Source organism: Somniosus microcephalus, chromosome 5 (assembly GCF_052327205.1).
Source record: "Somniosus microcephalus isolate GS21.2 chromosome 5, FLI_Smic_1.0, whole genome shotgun sequence".
In the NCBI taxonomy this organism is placed as follows: Eukaryota; Metazoa; Chordata; class Chondrichthyes; order Squaliformes; family Somniosidae; genus Somniosus; species Somniosus microcephalus.
This window is the reverse complement of record NC_140991.1, coordinates 207,745,107-207,753,427: the sequence shown is the minus strand read 5'-3', so window position 1 is coordinate 207,753,427 and position 8,321 is coordinate 207,745,107.

Below are 8,321 nucleotides of genomic sequence, written 5' to 3'. Positions count from 1 at the left end.
GAGTGAAGACATTTCTCCTCATCTCAGTCTTAAATGGCAGACCCCTTATTCTGATATACTGTGACCCCTGGTTCTAGACTCCCTAGACAGGGGAAACATCCTCCGTGCATCTACCCTGTCAAGCCCTGTAAGAATTTTGTATGTTTCAATGAGATCACCTCTCATTCTATACTAAACTCTAGAGAATATAGGCCTAGTCTACTCAATCTCTCCTCATAGGACAATCCCCCCATCCCAGGAATCAGTCTGGTGAACTTTCATTGCACTCCCTCTATGACAAGTATTCTTCCTTAGGTAAGGAGACCAAAACTGTACACAATACTCCAGGTGTGGTCTCACCAGGGCCCTATATAATTGCAGTAAGACATCTTTACTCTTGTACTCAAATCCTCTTGTAATAAAGGCCAACATACCATTTGCTTTCCGAATTGCTTGCAGTACCTGCATGTTAACTTTCAGTGATTCGTGTACAAGGACACCCAGGTCCCTCTGAACACCAACATTTCCCAAACTCTCACCATTTAAAAAATACTCTGCTTTTCTATTTTTCCTACCAAAGTGGATAACTTCACATTTCTCCACATTATACTCCATTTGCCATGTTCTTGCCCATTCACTTAGCCTGTCTATATCCCCTTGAAACCTCTCTGCATCCTCCTCACAATTTACATTCCCACCCAGATTTGTACCACCAGCAAACTTGGATATATTACATTTGGTCCCCTCATCCAGATCATTGATACAGATTGTGAATAGCTGAGGCCCAAGCACTGATCCTTATGGTACCCCATTAGTTACAGCCTGCCAACCCAAAAATGACCCGTTTATTCCTACTCTGTTTTCTGTCTGTTAACCAATCCTCAGTCCATGCTAGTATATTACCCCCAATCCCATGAGCCCTAATTTTGTTTGATAAGCTCTTGTGTGGCACCTTATCGAATGCCTTCTGAAAATCCAAATATGCCACATCCACTGGTTCCTCCTTATCGATTCTGCTAGTTACAACCTCAGAAAACATGATTTCCCTTTCATAAATCCGTGTTGACGCTGCCCAATCCTATTATTATTTTCTAAGTGCCCTGTTACCATGTCCTTAATAATAGATTCTAGCATTTTCTCTACTCCTGATGTCAGTCTAACTGGTCTGTAGTTCCCCATTTTCTCTCTCCCTCTTTTCTTAAATGGACACGACTGCTGCCAACGAACTGGAAGTGGTCTGTGCATGTCACAGAAATCACAGAAACCCCACAGTGCAGATAGAGGCCATTTCGGCCCATCGAGCCTGCACCGACACGTGCGCTGATGGTTTGTGGTGGGAGCGGGTACGTTAAAAAAAGTTAAAGCCGGGACAAGAGCGGGCTGGTGAAAAGGCCGGGAAGCTGGGAAGGGAGCGAGCTTGTGAAAAAGCTGGAAAGCCGGGATGGGAGCAGGCTGGTGAAAAAGCTGGGAAGCCAGGGAGCGGGCTGGTGGAAAAGCCTGGAAGCCAGGAAGGGAGCGAGCTTGTTAGTGTGATCATTTAAAAAAAAGCAGAAACATCATGCTTCTGGTTGCTGGGAGTGCGCAGTATGCTTCTGCGCAACTTCCGGTTCGTTGGCAGCAGTCACTCTGTTCTTAAATAGTGGGGTTACATTTGCTACCTTCCAATCTGCGGGAACTGTTCTAGAATCTAGGGAATTTTGTAAGATGACAACCAATGCATCCACTATCTCTATAACAACCTCTTTTAAAACCCTAGGATGTAGGCCATCAGATCCAGGGGATTTATCGGCTTTCAGTCCTATTAATTGCTCCAGTACTATTTTTTTTTACTAATACTAATTTCTTTCACTTCCTTGGTTCTCCACTGTTTCCGGGAGGTTTTATGGAAGCTTTTACAGTCTGTTTTTATGTCTCTCGCTAGTTTACTCTCATATTCTATTTTCCTTATCAATTTCTTGGTCCTCCTTTGCTGAATTCTAAAACCCTCCCAATCCTCAAGCTTACGACTCTTTTTGGCAACATTATAAGACTCTTCCTTTAATCTAATACTACCTTTAATTTCTCTTGTTAGCCATGGTTGGACCATTTTTCCCATGGTGTTTTTATTCCTTAAAGGAATCTATATTCGTTGCAAATTATTAATTATTTCTTTAAATGTTTGCCATTGCTTTTCTGCTGTCATATCTTTTAATTTAGTTTCCCAACCTACCTTAGCCAACTCACTTCTCATACCTATGTAGTTTGCTTTGTTCAGGTTTAGAACTCTAGTTTTGAACTTACCTAAATCACTGTCAAACAAATTATTAATTAACCCTGTCTCATTGCACAGTACTAGATCTAAAATAGCTAATTCCCTCGTAGGTTCCTTGACATACTGATCTAGAAAACTATCTTGAATGAATTCCATGAACCCTTCCTCTGCACTATTTCTGCCAATTTGGTTTGCCCAGTCCATATGAAAGTTAAAGTCCCCCAGGATTACTGAATTATAAAAACATAAGAAGTAGGAGCAGGAGTAGGCCATACGGCCCCTCGGGCCTGCTCCGCCATTCAATGGATCATGGCTGATCCGAACCTAGACTCACGTCCACTTCCCTGCCCTCTCCCCGTAAACCCTAATTCCCTTATCTGCTAGGAAACTGTCTATCTCCATTTTAAATTTATTTAATGTTGCAGCTTCCGCAGCTCTCTGAGGTAGCAAATTCCATAGATTTACTACCCTCTGAGTGAAGAAGTTTCTCCTCATCTCAGTTTTGCAAGGGCAGCCCCTTATTCTAAGATTATGCCCCCTAGTTCTAGTCTCACCCATCAGTGGAAACATCCTCACCGCATCCACCCTCACAAACCCCCTCACAATCTTATATGTTTCGATAAGATCGCCTCTCATTCTTCTGAACGCCAATGAGTAGAGGCCCAACCTACTCAACCTTTCCTCATACGTCAACCCCCTCATCTCCGGAATCAACCGAGTGAACCTCCTCTGAACTGCCTCGAGAGCAAGTATATCTTTTCTTAAATATGGAAACCAAAACTGCACGCAGTATTCCAGGTGTGGCCTCACCAATACCCTGTATAACTGCAGCAAGACTTCCCTGTTTTTATACTCCATCCCCCTTGCAATAAAAGCCAAGATTCCATTGGCCTTCCTGATCACCTGCTGCACCTGCATACTAACTTTTTGTGTTTCATGCACCAGGACCCCCAGATCCCTTTGTACTGTAGCACTTCGCAGTTTCTCTCCATTTAGATAATAACTTGCTCTTTGATTTTTTCTGCCAAAGTGCATAACCTCACACTTTCCAATATTATATTCCATCTGCCAAATCTCTGCCCACTCACTTAGCCTGTCTATGTCCTTTTGCAGGTTTTTTATGTCCTCCTCACTCACTGCTTTCCCTCCCATCATTGTATCGTCGGCAAACTTGGATATGTTGCACTCGGTCCCTTCCTCCAAATCATTAATATAGATTGTAAAGAGTTGGGGTCCCAGCACTGACCCCTGCGGAACACCACTAGTTACTGATTGCCAGCCCGAGAATGAACCATTTATCCCAACTCTTTGTTTTCTGTTAGATAGCCAATCTTCCACCCATGCCAGTATATTACCCCCAATCCCGTGATTTTTTATCTTGATCAGTAATCTTTTGTGTGGCACTTTGTCAAATGCCTTCTGGAAGTCCAAATACACTACATCCACTGGTTCCCCTTTATCCACCCTGTATGTTACGTCCTCAAAGAATTCGAGCAAATTTGTTAAACATGACTTCCCCTTCATAAAACCATGCTGACTGTCCTATTAAATTATGTTTATCCAAATGCTCTGTTACTGTTTCCTTAATAATGGACTCCAACATTTTACCAACCACAGATGTTAGGCTAACTGGTCTATAGTTTCCAGCTTTTTGTCTACTTCCCTTCTTAAATAAGGGTGTTACCTTAGCAGTTTTCCAATCTGCCGGGACCTTTCCTGAGTCCAGGGAGTTCTGGAAAATAATCACCAATGCATCCACAATCCCTACCACTACTTCTCTCAACACCCTAGGATGTAGGCCATCAGGTCCGGGGGATTTATCCGCCTTAAGTCCCATTATTTTACCGAGTACCACCTCCTTCGTGATTTTAATCGTGTTTAGCTCCTCCCCCCCCATTGCCCCCTGTTTGTCCAGTGTTGGGATATTTTTAGTGTCCTCTACTGTAAAGACTGATACAAAGTATTTGTTCAGCATCTTTGCCATCTCCATGTTCCCCACCACTAGTTTCCCGGTCTCATCCTTCAAGGGACAAACGTTCACTTTATCCACCCTCTTTCTTTTTATATAGCTGTAGAAACTCTTGCTATCTGTTTTTATATTTTTTGCTAGTTTACTTTCATAATCTATCTTCCCTTTCTTAATTAATCTTTTAGTTATTCTTTGCTGGCTTTTAAATGCTTCCCAGTCTTCTATCCTCCCACTAGATTTGGCTACTTTATATGCCCTTGTTTTCAGTCGGATACTATCCTTTATTACTTTACTAAGCCACGGATGGCTGTCTTTTCTTTTACTCTTTTTCCTCAGTGGAATATATTTTTCTTGAAAGTTGTGAAATATCTCCTTGAATGTAGACCACTGCTCTTGTACCGTCTTACAGTTTAATCTGTTTTCCCAGTCCACTTTAGTCAATTCTACTCTCATACCTTTATAGTCTCCTTTATTTAAGCTCAGTACGCTGGTTTGAGATCCAACTCTCTCACCCTCAAACTGAATTTGGAATTCAACCATATTATGATCACTCATTCCAAGGGGATCCTTTACTAGGACATTTTTTATTAATCCTGTCTCATTACACAGGACCAGATCTAAGATTGCCTGCCCCCTGGTTGGTTCAGTTACATACTGCTCAAGGAACCCATCCCTAATACACTCTATGAACTCTTCCTCAAGGCTGCCATGCCCAATTTGATTAGTCCAGTCAATATGAAAGTTAAAATCCCCCATGATTATAGCTGTTCCCTTATTACAAGCCCCAACTATTTCTTGATTTATACTCCGACCAACAGAGTTGCAACTGTTAGGAGGCCTATAGACTACACCCACTAGTGACTTTTTCCCCTTATTATTCCTTATCTCCACCCAAACTGTTTCACTATCCTGATCCTTTGACCCAATATCATTTCTCACTATTGCAGTGATTCCATCCTTGATTAACATAGCAACCCCACCTCCCTTTCCTTCCTGTCTGTCCTTCCTAATTGTCAAATACCCTTGTATGTTTAGTTCCCAGTCATGATCATCTTGCAGCCATGTTTCCGTAATGGCCACCAGATCATAACCATGTGTAGTTATTTGTACCGTCAACTCATCTATTTTGTTACGAATGCTGCATGCATTCAGATAAAGAACTTTCAAATATGTTTTCTGACAATTTATCCTCATTACATGCATCTCTAATTTCCTGATTTATACTCTGCTCGACACTACAACCACTGTTGGGGGGTCTATAGAATACTGTAGTAGGGAGTAATGTAGGGAAACACGGCAGCCAATTTGCACACAATAAGGTCCCACAAACAGTAATGAAATAATGACCAGATAATCTGATTTTTGTGGTTAGTTGAGGGATACATATTGGCCAGGACACCAGGGAAAGCGCCCCTCCTCTTCTTCCAAATAGTGCCATGAGATCATTTATGTCCACCTGAGAGGGCAAACGGGGTCCCAGTTTAATGTGTCATCCGAAGGACGACACCTTCAACAGTGCAGCACTCCCTGAATGCTGCACTGAATTGTCAGCTTAGACGATGTGCTCAAGTATCTGGAGTGGGACTCCAACCCACAACCTTCTGACTCAGGCGAGTGCTACCACTGAGCCACAGCTGATACATTAATGAGCTCATTAGTTCTCGTGAGGTCTGGTTAGGCTGAAGTGGCATGTTTGTCCAGTGAGACACAAAGACAGATATTCTAAGCATACCCAGCCTTTCTAGTACATCCTGTCTATCAATTTTCACCCCTTCCATTGCTTCTACCTTTTCCACTTCTACCGATATTTTGTCAGCATCCACCTCCTTAGTAAACATCGATACAAAGTACTTATTTGAGTAGTCTAGCCTTGCCCTGCGCCTCTAAGCATGTCACCTTCTTTGTCTCCAATAGGCCCCACCTAGGTCTGGTTCTCCTTTGAAGAATTCACCTGACATGCATCATACACCCTCTTTTTTGTTTCATCATCTTCTCTATCTCCCTTTTCATCCAAGGAGCCCTTGCTTTGGTTCCCTTACCCTTCCCTCTTGTTGGAATGAACCTGGCCTGTACTTGGGACATCTCCTCCTTAAAGATCAGCCATTGTTCTGTTACAGTCTTTCCTGTCAGTCTTTGGTTCCATTTTACCCTGGCTAGATCCTTTCGCATCCCATTGAAGTTAGCCCTATTCCAGTTTAGAAGTTCCACTCTAGATTGTTCCTTGCTTCTCTGCATTGCTAATCTGAATCTTATGATACGATGATCACTCGTACTCAAGTGTTCTCCCACAGACACTTGGTCGACCTAGCCCACCTCATTCCCCAGCACCAGATCCAGCAATGCCGCCTTCCTAGTTGGGCCAAGAACATATTGTTCAAGGAAATTCTTCTGAACACATTTCAGAAATTCCTCCCCCTCCTTTCCCTTTACCCTAGCATTATCCCAATCGATATTTGGGTAATTAATTTCCCCCAATATCCCCACTCTATAGCTCTTGCATATCTCTGTGATTTCCCTGCAGATTTGTTCCTCAACCTCCCTCTCACTATTTGGAGGCCTGTAGAATACCCCAAATAGCGTGATCATACCCTTTTTGCTCCTCAACTCTAACCAAATGGATTCTGTCCTTGTCCCCTCAAGAACATCCTCCCTTTCCAACACTACAATGTCTTCCTTAATCAGCATTGCCACCCCACCTCCTTTTTTCCTTCCCTATTTTTTCTGAACACCTTGTACCCTTGAATATTAAGTGCCATTTTTAAGCCACGTTTCCGTTATTGCCACAACATCATATTGCCACACGGCTAATTGGGCTTGTAGCTTACCAACCTTATTCACCACACTTTGTGAGTTTACCTAATGCATTCTAAACCCATTTTTGAATTTTTTGCAGTCTTTCTTAGTCTGCTCCTATCTAATATGGTACTACAACAGAAAATGCTGGAAATACTCAGCAGGCCAGGCAGCATCCGTGGAGAGAGAAACAGAGTTAACGTTTCAGGTCTGGGACCCTTCATCAGAACTGGAAAAAGCTGGAGATGTAACAGATATTAAGCAGGTGCAGAGACAGGGGGGGCGGGGGTGGTTAGGAGGGGAGGAAGAAATAGAAAGAACATCCTGTACTTTTGTAAGAGGCAGGAAAGATAAAATGTTGCAAATGGGAATGGCAAAAATCATACTGCATGAAAAATGGGGGCAGGGATAATTATCTGAAATTGTTGAACTCAATGTTGAGTCCGGCAGGCTGCAAAGTGCCCAATCGAAAGGTGAGGTGCTGTTCCTCGAGCTTACGTTGAGCTTCATTGGAACAATGCAATAGCCCGAGGACAGAGAGATCAGAGTGGGAGTGAAGCGAAGAATTAAAGTGACAGGCGACTGGAAGCTCAGGGTCACCCGTACGGACTGAACGGAGGTGTTCCGCAAAGCGGTCGCCCAATCTGCGTTTGGTCTCCCCAATGTAGAGGAGACCGCATCGTGAGCAGCGAATACAGTATATTAAATTGCAAGAAGTACAAGTAAATCGCTGTTTCACCTGGAAGGGGTGTTTGGGGCCCTGGACAGTGGGAAGGGAGGAGGTAAAAGGGCATGTGTTGCATCTCCTGCGCTTGCACGGGAAGGTGCCAGGTGAAGGAGCAGGGCTGTTGGGGGTGATTAAGGAGTGGACCAGGGTGTCGCGGAGGGAGCGGTCCCTTCGGAATGCTGAAAGGGGAGGTGAGGGGAAGATGTGTTTGGTGGTGGGATCACGTTGGAGGTGGCGGAAATGGCGGAGGATGGTCCGTTGAATGTGGAGGCTGGTGGGGTGAAAGGTGAGGACAAGGGGAACCCTATCGTGGTTCTGGGAGGGAGGGGCAGGGGTGAGAGCAGAAGTGCGGGAAATAGAACGGACACGGTCAAGGGCCGTGTCAACCACGGTAGAGGGGAATCCTCAGTTGAGGAAAAAGACATGTCAGAAGCACTAGTATGGAAGGTGGCATCGTCACAACAGACGCGGCGGAGATGGAGAAACTGGGAGAAAGGAATAGAGTCCTTACAGGAAGCGGGGTGGGAGGAAGTGTAGTCCAGGTAGCTGTGGGAGTCGGTGGGCTTGTAGTGGATGTTTGTTGAAAGCCGATCGTCAGAAAT